Here is a 17,728-nt window from a genome sequence, read left to right as displayed (position 1 = left end):
AAAACCGGAAGATAATCTTGATGCTAATTAGCCGGTTAGCACATGAACAACACAATCCAGTGTTGAAAGAACAATATTTAACGTGTGTCAGTGGACAATAGCATAAACTGTCATGAACCACTTCTGCTTAAGAGCTCAATGGCTAAAGAAAAATTATTGTACCTTATGTAAGAAGTTTGTTGTGGTCTCACTCCCTCTTGACTTCGGGTCTTTGTTTACTTTCCTCATTTCTCTTCTTGTGCGCTGAGCTGAACTGCCAATCAGAGTGATTTCACTCACAGAAGGGCTTCACCAAAAAAACAAAAAAAACAATGGTGGCTGACAAGGCGAAACAATGCAGGATACACTGCACCAACAAGGGAGGCAGACGCACAACCATGGCCCTTAAAACAGAGGCATTTGCCTGGAGGACAAAAGGCTTTGCTCGGTCAGGCTCTGAGATAAAGTTATCTTATGCTTTCTGCTTAGAAGTGGTGGATTTACAGTTTACAGCAACTTAATATGGTATAGTCTCTGGCTTTTGATATCTAATGTCAGCAAAACATGTTGTCATTAGCATTGTAAGCTCAGAGGGCTAACTTGACTTGTTTCCCATAGTACCAGAAAGTGGCTGTCACCCTGAACATCCTGCGGAATGCTGTTGGAAGAAAAAAAGGAACCAACAGTCTAATATTCATATTGAACAGCCAAATCCATGTTGGGTACAGCCTAATGGAGACCATAAGACGTGGCTAAAAGCTGATGGGTTAGCAGCAGCTAGTGGACTTGGGGAAACCACTATTTCCAAGGTAAAGTGTCAACTTTCACGCTCAAAATCTGACATACTTTTGCATTTGTCTTTTGAAAACATAAGCTCTGGTGAGTTGAGTGTTAAAGCAATTAGATTAAAAAAAACCTTGATTTAAAAATATACTGTATGATTAAACATGCTGTATAATCAAAAAGTAACCTCAGGAGATAATGGGATTTTGTTTAAGACTTTAAATTGATCTCTTTTGGTCTTTACGTTCCAGGGGGGAAAAAAAGATAATTCAAAACTAATAAGCAGCTGGGTGTTTTCAGAGCCATAAAATAATTCTTAAATATGAAATTTGTTGCTGTTCTATTGTTTCAGCTGTTACATGGTGAACAGAGAATTATCACAGGTATAAAATGGACAGAAATAAGAATTAACAATGTTAATATACTGCAGCTAGTAAACGTGATTGCTTTGTTGATGTTCACTAAGAAGAACTTGAAACTGTCTGGCATTTATTCAAAATTATTTTAAATAGCCACATGTTGCAGTAAACGGCACCCCAGTAGAGCGCTGTGAGAATATAAATGAAACCGTTTTTTCCCCCTCAGCAGGTGAAAGTCTCAGAATGACGGACATGTGTTTCCACAGTCAGTTTGACTTTCATACAGTAGTTTCGTAAAGGAAAGAGTAATTTAAGTGCAGGTGTTCTTTAATGTCTCATTATGGGATATAACATCACATACAGAGATGATTTTTCACGCCTGTGTAAGTGGATGACATCTCCGTTGTAATACAATACTCCACTCTCCTCCTATTTAATCCTTTCTTTATATTGTTTTGTTGAATCACTCGCTGATCTATCTGTAGTTTCCCACTCTCTTTCTCACACTAATATATGAAGATGAAGGGAAAAAATCCTTTCACTCCACTGAGGTGTTTGGAGAAAATAAGTGTGAATGAAACTCGGAGTGGATGGAAAAAGAAAAGAGGATGAGATGTTTAGAATTCAAAAACAAAAAAAGCAGCAGTAGAGGCTGGTGGATGTTGCCGCTCTTTCTTGTTATCTACCTTGGTGAAGCATCGCCATGGATTCCAAATGATTTCATCCTTTCCGTCTCAGTCGATGGGGGGGCTTTGACCATTGATGGGATTGAACTGGATAACCTCACGCACCAGCAGAGCAGAGTGAACTGTTAGAAGAGGGGAAATCATTGTGTTGATTGATGCTTTTCATTTGTCACATTGATTTGTTTTGGACTTGTGAGGGGAGCGTGTGATGTAATCTTGATATAATAAACATATTTTGTTTTATTGTATCTGCTGATTTATTCAGTAATATAACCAAATGCAAAATGAAAGCGAGTAGTACTACACGACACGATAAAATCTGATTACAATCTCTTTTCCCTTGCAGTCATTTCCTCTGTGTCTGCTCCCCCCTCCTGCTCTTTTTTTCTCACCTTCCCTTCATTCACTTTCACACCTTTTCCCTATATTATTCTCGTGTTTTTTTCCTCTCTCTTATATCTCCACTGTCAACCACACTTTTCCTCAATAACAGCCCCACACAGAGAAGGAGAGAGGATGATGCTGGGCTGAGTGCAGGGAGGGAGATGATGTGGAATAATCATGCAGGAAACAGAAAAGCTGCCTGTCAAACCTTCCTCTCCACCTCCTTTATATAAAGCCAGTAGATGTAGAGTTCATCTCTCTCTCTCACACACACACACACACACCTAGGCTGTGTTTTTTCCCCATGTGAGGGGGCATCGTGCTCGGCTTGCTCTCAATCCTGTTGCCATATAAGCCCACTAACCCCCATCGTGTTCCCATCCCCCACCACCCTCTGGATTGAGAGCATTACCTCGCACCGTAGCATGTGGATGCATGTGACTTTATTACATGCGTGTGCGCTGGGTCATATAGCGCAACATACAGTACTCTACCACGCTGCCTCTTTATGGTGAAAAGTCACTTCATGGAACAGCTGAAGATGAAGACAATGAGAAACGTGTCATGTGAACATCAGCTGACCAACATGGGAATGTGTTATCTTTCAGAGTTCATTACTCTGGATTAATAACCAACCCATGTTGTTTCAGTGAGTGTTTGTGTGGCGGACATTTAACACCTTACTTCTCTTCCTCGTTGGTTAGCCTCCATCGACTGCAGTGCCAGAAATGGTGTCCTCCTTAGGAAGATCCTCGAGAGCTTCATGACTTTCTGCAAGCCTACACAGAGAGAAGAATATATGGAAAATATTATATATAGACAGAGCTGTTTTAATTGAGTTGAACCTCATAAGGTGCTGGGCACAGCTTCATGTATTAGTCCAGGGGTCCGCAACCTCTACTATGACAAGAGACATTTTTAGCCAAGTTGAATTCAGCCAATCAACATTACTAACACATCTGTATGAGCATTCATTAATATGTTTTAGCACAAGGTGGCTACTCTGCAGTGGGCCATTTTTGATTATTTGCTACTTTAACTTTGCAGCATTGCCAATGAAAGCATACTAATTTGTCCATGCACTACTAAATTCTCTATTCTCCTCAGCGACTTTTCTCTTTTTGGATTTGGAATCCACAGCTACCGTAGCCACTACTGTAGCCATCGCTAGTGATATTTTTTAGAGGAGAAGGTGCCACGCCACTGATGGATGACCACATTTTAGTTGATAAAATGTAAGACTTTTTTAAATCAGTACATAAGCTACGCATTTTTACAGTTGAAGAATGTAATGTGTCACTTTAGAGCCTACAACAGTACATGAAAATGAAAATAACAGCTATTTATTTTCATATAATTTCTGTCAAAGCCAAGAGGCTAAAGTGCCACGTGTGACTCTGGAGCCACAGGTGTTAGACGCATAATATGAGGACTGGTTGTTATCTTGATATTTTGGCAATGTTCTTCCAAATGATCTCATTTTTAATTTTAGAAAAACTAAATGACCCCAGTGAAAGCTGCCACATTTCTGTCAACTGCAATGTCTTGTTTGAATCCACCACTAGCAATTTGCTAAAGACATTTAACGTACACACAAGGTGAGTCAATCGGAAACAGTCCTGGAGTCCACAGACAACACAAGAATGACATAAAAAAAACAACGCTATGTGCAGCACACATATAAAGAATATTGTTCTTGTGACAGTGAAGTCTAGCAAACACAGTACGCCGATATCTACAGGATAATGTTACATACACATATCATTCCCACGATGATGGGACCTTTCTAGGCAAGACTGACCTACTCTTTTAAGAACTTCAGCAAATTTGAAATGTCTTTTTTTAAAATGTCTTTTACCATTTTTGTTCTTGTTGTTGAAGTTATCCTAATTCAAATCGCGGTGTTCAAAAGCATGCTTCAAGCATCACTGTGTGGCCTAAATGACTGATGTCTCTCTCTCTACAAAAAAAGGGGGGGAAAAAAAAACATAAAAACCAAGTTTAAAATGCAACCAAGACAAGTGATTTACAAGGAAATTCAATAGGAAATAAAAGAATGTCAGGACAAATTATTATAGCAAATTATTGCTGAAGGAAATTGTTGGGCCAAATAGGTGCCAGTCCTGATCTGGGAGGTCCTGGATCATGTTCCAGCAGAATCCAGCACACATTAAGGGCCGGTCTTGCATGATTATGTAATCATATGGCCCTGAGATAAAGGAGGTCTCTGTGTCAAAATAAGAACTTGGCCATGACAGGTGCGTAATGACAAACTTTGCCCCAGGGATCTCAAACAGGTTAATCTGGCCATGCACACCTTTTTTTCTTGGAAATAAAGCAAGTTAAGCTTCACTGAATGTTTCATTGTGTATTTAACCTCGCCCTCAGACATTGTTATGACAAGTTACTTTAAAAAAACAGTAACACTTAAACAAAATAACACATTAACACAATTTAATGTTTGGATGTTATTGTTGATTTATTTTGAAAACTGATGAGCTGGTACACTATTAAAACGATTCAGAGATGGTGTATTGGTGCACATTCAGTGTAGACCCTCACCCACCCCCATCACACACACACACACACACACACACACACACAGAGTCAAGGTCATTGTGTTTCACACATCCATATATCTTCTCTGCACTGGCCTAAATGGAGAGTAGGACACACACAAAGACACAAAGAGAGAGTCAGAAGTATTGCTTTGGGCTTGTGTGTGTGTGTGTGTGTGTGTGAGTCTGGGTGTGTGTGTGTGTGTGTGTGTGTGTGTGTGCGCGCGCGCACGTGCACACGCGCATATGAGCGTGCATTCATTTGTACCAGTGTGCGTGTGCGTTGGAGTGAATTATGGCCTGCACTTACCATTAAAACCACCAGGGAAAGCACATACATAGCTTCATTACTCCCTTTCTCCATCGTTCCCTCCCTCCCTCTGTCTGTCCGTCCCGTTTTCTCCACACATTAAGTAATAGTGGTGATGGTGTATTGGCTGGCGAGACAAAGAGGAGCTAATCTACCGTGAAGAATGATCTAATCAGGTGAAGTCAGTGTCCAATCAAACGTAAATCTGACACAGAAGATTCTAATTTATCATTAGTATATTTACCAAATGTTTCCAAAATCAAAAGAAGCTCTCACATGAGCAGGAATGTGCAGCAACAATGCTAAAGCTAGGTAACCACTGACCACTTTACAGACCAGGCGCTGCCTGGCTTTAATCAGTCTGGTCAAATGCGGAAAAATTACCTCTAATGACTTTAATGTTGCATCGTGTGTCTCTTTTAAAGTAAGTATTGCATCCATATGTCTCATTGTCCTCATCATGTGTGTGACAGCATGCACACATGGGTTTGTGTGTGTGTTATGCTTATGTGACAGTGAATAATTTCCCCGCCCTGCTCTTTAAGGCCTCTTTCTCATCTGTGTTACATATGTGTTTATGAATGCATGTTCTGGCTTTGACGTGTACATCTGTGTGTTTATGTGTTTGTGTGTGCATGAGTCCATGTACAGTGAAAACTTGTGGCTTCGGTCTCTGACTTTGTTTATTAGGACTGCGGAGCCCCTCGCATGAGAGCAAAACATGCAGACCTGCACACATGATGATCAGTGCCACCTCCATGCTTTGTTGTTTCTGTGAGTATTTAGATTTATGAATGCATGTTGTCTTTCATTAGGAGATCTTAACAAACTGTTAACTGATTAAATGTTTGATTCTGAGGTTGTGTTTTTGTTTGTTTGTGTGTGCATGTGTGTGCAAGAGCCAACCAAGTCCAGACAGGGAAAAGTCCATCACCATTAATCACGGGGAGATCATGACAGGATTTAGGAAAGAGAGAAAAACAGCAGGAGGAAACAAAGGGAGAGAAAGAAAGGGGTTTTTATTTTAATGCTAGGAGAAGACCAGTTATGACCGTGTGGTGGTCACTCACTGGCAAATATCACCCAAGAGGGATGGATGATCCTCACGGAGGAACAAAGGAGATCCGTTCTTGGGGGAAGGGTGACAGCAGGACGAGAAGACCTCACCGATGATTGTGATACGGAGTGTGTGTGGCAGTTAATTTAGTGCAGGTTACTATAGAGCTCCATTAAATGCTCTGCAGAATGTCCTGTTAGAGACAGATGGTCGTCCTGGTGCACATGAGGTTAGTGTTTGTGTCTGTTAGATGATCTGACCATTTTAGAATTTGTTGACAGTGTTTACTGGATGTTAAAAAATGTGGTTCGGGCTCGACACATGTGGTTTACATGGGAATGCTCAGTGTGACCAACTGTGTCCTGTATTTTGTCCTTTTTTGTGTTCCACTGGGCTCAGCCTTTCTGCATGTCTGCAAGTTCAACAGGGGTCAGGGGGGATGTTTTCCCATGTGATAAGCAGGGAAACGATGTGACACCCTCCTGTCAGCGTGCAACAGTACACTTTGAAAGACAACTCTATATTGGCATTTCTCTCTCTGCTGCCCCCAGGCTTGAGCGCACCTATGTACCTGATATTTTTCCACTACATTCCAAGATCCCAGTTACAACAACCGAGTGTGCACGGTGCAGCTGAGGCCAATTTCGAAGGCATTGTGCAACCGCAACAGTTACTTCTCTTGTTTATTTAAGAGCCTGTTTACACCTGGTATTAGGTAACATGCATCTTGGGAGATCAGTGGACGGCCCTAAGGTTACATCCACACTAATAAGTTTTCAGTTAAAAATGGCTAACTATTGCTACAATTATGCCTTGTGTCCACACTACAGTGTTTTGTTGTGCATTCACACCCGTACTTAGTGCTGTCCACTAGGGCCGTAACAGTACACGTATTAGTGTCAAACCGTTCGGTACGCAACTTTCGGTTCGGCACGACCCTGTACCGAATTATTGGGCGCAGGATATTATTTTATTTTATTTTGTTTTATTTTAATTCCGTTTTTGCAAGCCGAACCATTTAAAATATCTAGTTCCCCAACGGACATAATTGAGTGACGGACCGAGTCCGACCGTAAATCTCCGCTTTCACTTTGTGCAGCGCATTCTCGCATTTTGACAACATGGCAAGTGAGCCTGATGAACCAGAAGACCCACCCGCAAACCTTAAGTCCTCCGTTTGGGAACACTTTGGTTTCAGGATAAAATACGCGGATGGAAATAAACAAGTGGACAAGACAAAAGCAGTGTGCCGACACTGCAGACCAGCGGTCGGGTATGTACTTGGAAACACGTCTAACATGCTAACGCATCTAAAGCAACACCACCCGAGTTTGAACGTTAACCGGCACGACTAGAAAAAGCAATCTGGTGCAAACTACGATGTCGTCGTTTAAAAAGAAAGAGCGTTTCCCTGACCATCGTGCTAAAGAAATAACCAATGCCACTGGAGTTGAGTAAAATTGTTTAAGCTGCACTTTAGATATAAGCATGTTTTGTTTACTGCACTTTAACAAAGTGGGAAAGCTAAGTAAGTTCCTAGTAAAACTGAATCTGAGCAGGCTTTAAAGCTGACCAGCTGCACTATACTTTTTATTTTAATTGAGTAAAACTGTTAAAGCATAAATGTATATTTATATTTTTCATTCAAAAAATGTGTTAAAAAAAACAGCAGGATTTTATTTTTTATTTTTAACTTTTATATTTCTATTTTCATTCAAACAAACAATGTGAAAAAGCAGGATTTTATATAAATTTGCTTCATTCAAAAATTGTGTAAAAAGAGTTAACTGCTGTGGTGGTATGTTTTAATAAGGTTACCAATATTTAATAGTTGTCTATTTTTTTCATTACTGTACCGAAAAAAAACGAACTGTGACTTGCGTACCGAGGTACGTACCGAACCGAGATTTTTGTGTACCGTTACACCCCTACTGTCCACTTGTGATCCAATCACCCAAGATGATTATATATCAAGTGTAAACAGCAAGTAAAAGTTTAGCCCCATTTCCAGCAAACACGTTCGGTATGGTACCTTTGGAGCCAAAAGTAACCCTTCAGACATGGTACCTAGATCCTAGGTCCGTTTAGCGTTTCCACCACAAACAGTACCCTAAAATAAGGGTGAGGTTGTTGTCACTCACTGCTCCTTCCAGTACTCACTTTATTTCCTGATCTCCAGTGACACAGAGGGAAGTCTGTGTCTCATTTATCATCCACAGAACAAGGCTGCATGCCAATATTTTCAGAGAAAATAGAAAAGGCTGCAGTGAGAGTCTGTCTCGATTGGATATTTAAAAATAGCGGGTTTGTGCATTTAGTCCTGCTAAGGCAAGCTCAGCTCGCCACAGCCCACAGGAACGACGCTCTGTGACGCTTTTTTTTTTCTCCAAATGAGGATTAGAATATACGCAGTTCACATAATCCGGTCGAAATATTTTCAAACGCTTGAAGATCCACTCCTTACTAAAAGTCTGTGTCATCATCCAAGAGAGACAATAAAGACTAAAGTAATGGTCCAAGTTGTCACACTGAAATTTGAGGTATGCTGATGGATTCACGTGGTCACATCATACATTGAGTAACATTACAAGTTAACGTTCCACCTTAAAAATTGCCGCCAGTCGGCCCAGTAAATTGAGGTTTTTTTCCTCACACTAAAGCTGCTGCAAGACTCGGCAAAACATATTCTCTTTTTATGTATGAACAGTTACAAAACCAGCCACAACTCAGCCCTGAGCAGAGTGACCATCTACTACTGACCAATCAACGGACTGCAGTGTTCACAGCTCCACCTTTTAGTACCAGATCTGTGTGCTAGGTACCCCAACAGAGGGGGGACCAAAAATGGGGACTGCATGGATCATTTCCATTGGTACCATCCACAACTTTTCACAGTGGAAACGGAAAAAATGCGTACCGAACCGTGTTGTACTGCTCGGTGGAAACAGGGTTTATGTTGCTCTTAAAATTAAGTCTCCAAATTCCAGTCCCTTTTAACAACTGTGCTTTTTTTTCTTACAAAAAAATCAAGAGTTTTTAAGAGATGCCCAAAAGATAAAACAAATGGCTTGTGTATGAAGATTCATAGTAATCCAGGTGAATCAAGGGCAACTGTGCAGCAAACACAGCTGTTGTTTAAGTCTTTCAAGAGAAAAACAGCAGCTTCAAACCAAAACAGCCTTCGATCAGTACATCTACAAAAAGTAACCCTTGTGTTTTGTTGAAATTTGCTATACTTCTTTATTGTTTAGTGTCCTACAGACTCCACTGATTTCACAGAGGCCTCTCCTGAGCTATCTATAAGAATTTCTCATTAAATAGGAAAACTACTTAAGTATCAAGGTGATAAAACAATATTAGGTAAGATTATGAAAGCTTACGCACACCACTTCTTATTTTCTCTGCTCCTGATAAAACAGCGTGATTGCACCATTGGTTGTGTAACACAAATGAGCAAATGAAATTCAAGTCAAAAGGAGAAGGTTAGTTATTGTCATTCACACTTACACAAGTGTGACCCTGATAAACACACTGAAGCCTGAAAAAGAACAGGATCTGTAAAAGAGCGAGGCGAGCACTGATGGCCTTCACCAGCCCCCGTGTGTGCTTGTTGAGAGAAGCCTATTGTGCGAGTGCCGAACACAGACCTTGATGCTCACTTTTTTTTAACATGAGGAGGGAGCAAATGTCTGCAGCAAGACAGAACACACTCTGCATTAGCATTGCAGAATCTGTTATGCTTCACAAAGAGATTAATAACAAAAAAAAAGAGGCCCGCCACGTCGGAGAGAGTCGATGGATATGCGTGTTTGAGGATGTTTATGTGTGGTCTGATGGCCTTGGTGGAAAAGTGCTGCGAACACAGACGCAGGGGAGGAACACAGTGAAACACAAAGACAGGTCAGCACCCACACCCGCATATCTATTCATAGAAACATACATAAGCCTCATCAAGATAGGGCTGAGTCGCCTGCATTTCGATTAGCATACAAAATGAGACGGACATGCTTCAGTGGGATCTGTCAGGGTGATGGCAATCTCTGGGGGAAACAAAAACCAGTTCCTCTCCGAGCCTGTATGAAATGTTACTCCTCACAAAGAGGGTTTTAATGAATTATCTTAAAAGAAACAGTTCAACATGTTGGGAAATGTGCTTACTTGCTTTTTTACCAAGAGTTAAAGACAGACACCATTCTCCTATCAGTAGAATCAATATGAGTCAGTTAGCTTAGCTTGGCATTACAGGAAACAGGGTGAAACCAGCCCAGGCACCAGAGGAAAATGTTGAGCATTTCTACAAACCATGAATGTGTTATATTTGCATGTTTTATATCACACTGATGTTTCTAAAGTGACATAATATATGAGCCTACTTCCACATCCTGAGGTGAACGGCGGGACACCGAAGCAAGATTTTCTCATCAGTCCCGTTCAACTTTTTTTTATTTTCCTTCTTTTTTTAAGATATTTTTTGGGCATTTTTGCCTTTAATCGATAGGAAAGCTGAGTGTAAAAGGGGGAGAGAGAGAGAGGGAATGACATGCAGCAAAGGGCCAAGGGCTGGAGTCGAACCCAGGCCGCTGCGGCAACAGCCTTGTACATGGGGCGCCTGCTCTATCCACTAAGCCACCGACGCCCCAGTCCTGTTCAACTTTTAGTGGTGACATGGACTTGTGTGTGCAGCTCAAGTGAAAAAGTGTTAGAGTGTGCAGTTTATTTTAAAATAATATTACATTGGAGATCACATTTACCTTCACTTGTAGCATTCCACTTGCATGAACACAGAGTTTACTTGCTCTGGACAAGTGTTAATGTTGAGCTCTGCGACAGGGAAAATACACTCTTTGGTGGACACACAACACTACCGGGTAGAGTGCACTCAGTGCACTGTGGCTTATTGAGCTTATCTAGAGATAACATGCAAATCTTTGCTCCCATAGACCAATTGATCGGTTGAAGAGTAGGGAAAATGTCAGTAAACCAATATTTTCTATTGCTGAATACAGCCCTAGAAGCAATCTGTCACTGTTTTTCCAGCAGTCTTTTAGTCACCAAATCTGGGTGTTTTGCAGAGAGTTTTTCCACCTAGGAGTGCAACAAAATGCAGCAAGATGTTGCTACTTCTCCAGCGGGGACTGTGCACCTAAAACAGTGTATTTTAAGCTTAAACATGATCTTTTTCTAACCATAACTAAGTGGTTTTTGTGCCTAAACCTAACCACACGTTAACCACAGTGTTCTTGAAATGTAAAGTATCAACATATCCACTACAAGATAACGATTGGGTTGTTGAAACTGTTGGCCTGGCTCTGTCTGAAGGTAATTAATAAGAATAATAGTCACATAACCCCCTGTTAAGCTACTAGAATTATAACTATATGTCTATAACTATAGGTCTCATGCTGTGCTGTGCTGTACGCCTGCATGCCCATATGTTCAAGTGTATGTGACTCTTGTTTATGCCTGAACAAGGCTCTTAAAAAGCTCATCTGTGCGTAACATCAGGGTGTGCGTGAGCGATAACACGGCGACTGTCTGCCCAGCATGTCTGCTTTATTGCCTGTGCACCGTGTCAGTTCACTCTTGGTCCTAATAGACAGCAGGAGACTACAGCCTTTCTGCACACGTCTGCGTCTGACTGAACAGTGTGGAAACTAAGACACTGTAATCTCATGACATCAATGTGGACAGCACAAGTAAAAAAAAAACTGTCAAGGTTAAAGTCTGCATGGATCAAATGTATCGATTGTACAAGACTAATTAATTTCTTTTTGCCTTTCCCTCTCAAATAAAACTGACAGCCAGCACTGATTAAGTAAAAAAAAATGCTTGTTGTGAAGTAAGAAAAGTTAGTGAAGCATCTTTTCATCTCTACAAAATATGCAAAATACACACTGTTCTGCCCTGTCCTTCCTGTATGAGACAGCTCCCCTTATTACTAACTTCCCCTGAAGAAACCTAATTCAGCTCAGACTTTCTGACTAAGCACAAAACTGAATCTGTAATCTTGCACAACTAACAGTGCTGAAAAGTTAGGAGTTCGATTTTTCGTGTCAGAGCACACGTCAGAAATGAGCCAGCTGCTGAACAACTTGCACTATTTTCTGTCATGTTCTGACATCAACCTGCTGGCTCATTAAAAATCTGATCTGGCGGTTACTTACATCACCGCTGGAAAGGCTGACTAAAGAGTTATAACAAGGCTACATGCTGAGAAAGAGAGAGATAAGACAAGATCTGGAGTAAGACTCAAGAACCTCTGACCCATCAGGTGTGTTACAGTCTTATGAGTGGATAAAACTGGAAGTAAGCATTTAAATTCAAAAGAAATTGCTAATATCAAAGGGAAAACTCACCATATTGAAAAGTAACTTTTCAAAGGCTAGAATATATGTGCGTTCTCAGGGAGATCTTGAAAAATCCAATAAGTGGACTTTATATTAAGATTTCTTTGTGTCCACAGAAAAGTTGTGATCTATGAAAACAGAGCTGACGGGAGAAACTTTGACCCATGCTTACAAACATTTTGGAGATGGGAAATTGGCGACACAGATTATGAGGTGGAAGCCTGATTATGCAAATTGTCAAATATTTTTGGTGCACACCATTTTGGCTTTTGTCCATATGTACATTTTTAGTATGGATCCTTCACACAAATGAGACCCCTGAGTTATAATAACAGAGCCTTCACTCAAACAGCCTCGTCCTGCAACAGGAAACTGCGCAGTTAAACAACCAAACAACTAACAGAACAATGGCCAAGCCTCAGAGAGAAGAAAACAGTGAATTGGTAAAAAAAACAAAACAAAAAAACAAAAACAAGAAAGAAGCACATTAAGTATGGATGATTGTTAACAAATAAAAAAAAATACATACTAGGGAGAATGGTATAAAAAATATTGTAAAAATATCAGAAAATCTCTGATCTCTAATGCAATATTCACAGATAATAATCTAAATCTCTCATTTAACACAAATTTACTGCAGTTATTGCGTTCACTATTTGGGTTAAGTGTACAGTTTAGCAGTTGCTCTGTAATGTTATTTTTATGTATTGAATATATCAAGAAATATCTATGAAACATTTCACTTAGTCAGGGGTTGTCAGTTCACTTAATGATAGAAAGGTGCCGTTATAGAAAAAGGTTGAAAACCACCGTCTTAAATTAAACATCAGGGTAAGTAAGTTATTGAAATATATTCAAATGAAGTATGTAATGGAGGACATGCAACAAATAACTGCTAATTATAACGTGTAATTAGTAGTACTTTGAATGAATATCTCTGGATTTTAACAATGAATCGACTAATCAAGATAATAATGGGCAGAATAACAGATGATGGAAATGACCAACAACAGCATCTCTATTAACAGATTAACATAGAGCGGAGTTTTTTAAGGATAAAAAAACGTAACGCTAAGGTAAAAAACAGGTCAAAGGAAAACAGGAATACAGGAGGACAGATGGAGCGAAGAGGAGATAGCACACTTCAGGGGTCAAACCAGGACTGAAAGGCGATCCAGGGACAGTAAAGAAGCCCCTGTCCTGTGATTCGAGTGCTCTCTGTCAGCTTCTGGCCAGAGATGGAGCTGGTTGCCAAGGAGACACACCACCTTCAAGCAGGACGATGGCTCTTACAAATCAACCCATTCATTCCTGTGACGTGAGCAGCACCGACAACAGTGACGTGAGTGTACTATGAGCCCGTGTGCTTGGGACTGTGCAGCTCCTGGTGAGAGGAGCTTCATCTTCAGACCCGCCTTTGTGCTTTTCTCCTCTTGTCAATGTCCATGGCTCCACAGGTTATCTCAGACATATACACTCTGACTATAATAGAGTCCACTGCTTAGCATGTTAGTGCCAACTGTCCTGGCAGTATGTTTCCCCCTCCCTTAGTGACAATGAAATCACAGAGACCATCTTCCTCCTCCCATTGGCTGGTAAGCTCCATGGTGATGCCCTGTGATTGGGCATGCCCAGCATGCACTCTCGGCCAATCAGGTTCACTGTATCCAAGAGACTGAAGCATGTAAGGCTATTTAAATCCAACCAGAGACTCACAAGATTGTTCAGATGTATATTTCACAGTGCAAAAAATAAAAAGCTGGGGGGAAAAGGTTTACGAGTGGACGAATGTGCAAATCCAGACAGACCTGATTGGTCTTTAAAGTGGTCGGCCCATCTAGACGGGTTAAAGAGACCCAGAGCGAAGCGTGAGTTGAATGAATGAACTTCTGCATCACATACTTCTCCTGAACCTTGAGTTTATCCATGATTATCGATCAAATTCTACTTCTCTGCACTGATGCTTGAATTGCAGTTCGTGATGCCTGAAGAGAGCATGGACAGCACGCTTAGAAGCAAATGGACAGAGGAAGTAAAAGCCGGAGGTCTTTTCTCCTGTACAACTGTGTGTCAGGGGGGTGGGCAGCCAGCTCTTGGTCTTTCATGGTGCACCTGGAGCAGGACTGTTGACCAACTTACAGTGGACCACAACGAGAGTGTGAAACTCTTACTGACGAACACAGCGTAAGTCTGCGGCCATTTTGTGTCCACTCATTTTTTGAAGCGTCATAGTTTCTGTGACGACAAAATGGCGGACAAATCCGATTGTCGGGGTGGCATCGCAAAATCCTCTGAAAAACAAAATTTAACAATTTTGCTCCAAGAATATACTTGATATTTTCATGCTGTAGTAGATCATTTTGTGTTTACTGCTGATGTGAGACAGTGTAAAAACTTTTCTCTGTATCTCTTCTGTTGAATTACATTTGTTTGTGGTAAATAATTATGTCATTTTCAACTTGACTTTTACACAGTATATTGCTTTTATTTAGCTTACACTTATTTTCCCACACATGTCGTTCTGTGTCACATGTCAATAGAACAAGCTATCTGGCTTACAGGATTATAGAGAATGACCTGTGTGTCTTTTACATGAATGAGAGGAGAGGTGAAAGTAGGTTACAGCAGCTACGACCACTGATCCCAACTACAGAACAACCCCCGGTAACAACAGAAATGCACTTAGTGGAGGTATCTGAATGGTAGTCAGAAAATGGCAGAAAAAGCAGGGTATTTTGTGAACTTAATGAATCTTGAAATGCAGGTTCACAGTAGCAAATGTACACAATATACAGTTTGATATCTCAGTCATTTGTAATCTCTATGATTCAATGTGCGGGAGATATTTTTTAAGGCAAGCACAGATGACGCATAAAGATTACACTTGGTTCTAAATTAGAGCATTTTTGTTTAACTATTTATGCTTTACTGATATCATCAGTATTAAAAGAAACATTTTTAATTGCCTTGATTTCAGTGGAGTGGAGCTGTCGATTTCCTCCTACACTGTGACACTGATTTGTGACTGTTGTTAACCAGCTTTATCAGATTATGGCTGCAGTGTTTACCACACACACCCGTCTGCTTTAGTCTATATAACACCGCTGTGGTGTTACTGTATCCTGTGAAAGTTTGTGTTATAAACTTTTAAACTGTATGACAGCATATTGCTGCTATAGGCTAACATGACAAAGAAATAAAAAAAAATATACATATAAATACATATTTTCCCAGTTTCTCAGATGTTTTTCTTTCTTTCCAATAAGATTATTTTAGAGATTGTGTTATAATTTATGTTTTTACTCATCATACCAAATTATTTTACCATCTTTTCTTGCAATGACAAGAAACTTTCTCAGTATAGAGAGATAAATTAATTTAAAAACTTTATATAAAGAGAAACATATCCAGTCAAAGCCAAAGTAGAGACACCAGATAGCCTACATAGTGCATCTCACTGATCTGTATTTCTTGTTTTAATTTTTTGTACATTATCATGACTTTAGCAGGAGGCAATTTATGATGCATAATTCACCCTTTTGTTATTTCAGTTAAAAGATGATAAACATTTGTACTCTTCCCAACTGATTTGCATTTTTAGGGGTTGTCATAGTCTTGAATTCTGGTATAATTCATGGTTTTATTGCCAAAGATTAGTGTAAAATGGAAAATATTTTATAATGCAGAATAAACTGAAGAGTATTTTCACCAGAAATTTTGTCCTATGGGAAACTTGGAAGTGTAAGCTTTATGTGCCATTCAGTTTTAGTTTGTACATAACATTTTGTTTGTGTTTGTTTGACTTGTAGGATTTTATAAATGCATGTATTTTTACCATCTTTAAGGAGCATCTTTAACAGACCTTTTTAAAGCAGACATTTTGGCCTATCATACTAGGAAAAGCACAGGTGTTATTAATGACACTACGATGCCTCTGTTCTATTCAAAAGTCCTGGAGAGTGTGACAGTGAGCTAGCATGTAGAACCCTGAAATAAAAGCAGCTAAATGGAATTCAGCCATTGTTTCATATTTAACCAGGGGTGTCATAGTGGGGAGGGATGTGGGACTGATTACCCAGGGCACCAATGAGAGGGGGGTCCGTGAAAAGCCTGGATTGGATAGCTTCGTTGTGTTTGCAATTTTTTATTTCTATGTAATTAGGGCCTCAACTAAATTAAACGCAGATCAGTTGAAAGACTGAACTTTGTATTAAAAATAAAAGCATCAGAGGCTCAATATTGTTCTTACTCCAACTTTTCAAATACCACTGCTATGTCAGTGAACCTCAGCGGCAGACACTGACACACAGAGGCACCTTTGATGAGGAATGTCACGTGAGGTTACATCATGCCAGTAACCACAGTTATTGTAAGCCACGCCATGATGTGTGCAACAGTTTTGTTGCCTAAACTTGAGCAAGTAAACCTAAAAACAAAGTGTTGTAGCTACATTTTGACACAGACTAAGCATTTGACGAGCAGAAACTGCAAATTTCCTGTGAAAACAGGAATGTATTTTGAAAGACACAATGCGTGTAACAAGCGTAAACTGACATGCCATCCCTGAACATCCAAAACTGATGCAGGGGAGTACCTACCTCACACATTATATTTTGACATGTAGGTCCACTAAGAGCAGCGGTATTTGATGAACTGGGATGGGAATGTGATGGAAGCTCTGGGTTAGTCCTCAGTTGCAGTAGGATTCGTCTCTGAATGCAGCTCAGTGAGTGACTGTTTATGCTGCAGGTCCACCAGTGTACACTGTCATGTCTTTCCCTGAGAAAGGGAAAATGAGGTTCCAAAAAAGGAAGAAGGAAAGAACGTAAAGGGAACGAAGGCAAACTGACTGTAAAAAAAAATTCAAAAGGTCTGTGAGAGAGACATTGACCAAGAGAAGAGATGTGGGGGGCCCACAGAGGCTCCTAAATTTGGTGCTACACCTCTGTTATTTACACCTGTGTCTTCCTGAAAAAGGCCCGTGGAGACAACTCTAAACTTTTTTTTGGCATTTTGTTGTTGTGTGCCCTCCATCTTAGGACCTCCACAAAGTACTTTCACCCCTAAATAAACTATCAAATCTTAAAATTAAGTTTCCTGTAACTTAGTTAGAGGGTGTATATGTATCAGGACAATTAGAAGAACGTGTGAAATCAACAAATTTGCCAGAAATAAACTCATTATACTTACAATTTTCTTAAATTTAGCATCCAACCTGTGCATACCACTGGTAAACGAGCGTCACCAAATCCCGCGAGACTACCT

At 40.2% G+C, this 17,728-nt stretch overlaps 1 long non-coding RNA gene across 1 annotated transcript; it reads right to left on the bottom strand.

Moving 5' to 3' along the window:
• Nucleotides 1-1,806: 1,806 nt before the first annotated feature.
• On the bottom strand, nucleotides 1,807-17,708 carry LOC125897039 (uncharacterized). The gene is made up of 4 exons (XR_007450376.1): nucleotides 17,654-17,708; nucleotides 17,062-17,242; nucleotides 2,876-2,970; nucleotides 1,807-1,929 (listed from the first exon to the last, which is right to left on the bottom strand). It is a non-coding gene; the product is annotated as an uncharacterized LOC125897039 (long non-coding RNA).
• Between the last annotated feature and the right edge of the window lie 20 nt (nucleotides 17,709-17,728).

The sequence above is a fragment of the Epinephelus fuscoguttatus genome, linkage group LG11, assembly GCF_011397635.1.
Source record: "Epinephelus fuscoguttatus linkage group LG11, E.fuscoguttatus.final_Chr_v1".
Lineage (NCBI taxonomy): Eukaryota > Metazoa > Chordata > Actinopteri > Perciformes > Serranidae > Epinephelus > Epinephelus fuscoguttatus.
Note: the sequence above shows the minus strand (reverse complement) of the source record. Positions and strands in the feature narration are given on the sequence as shown.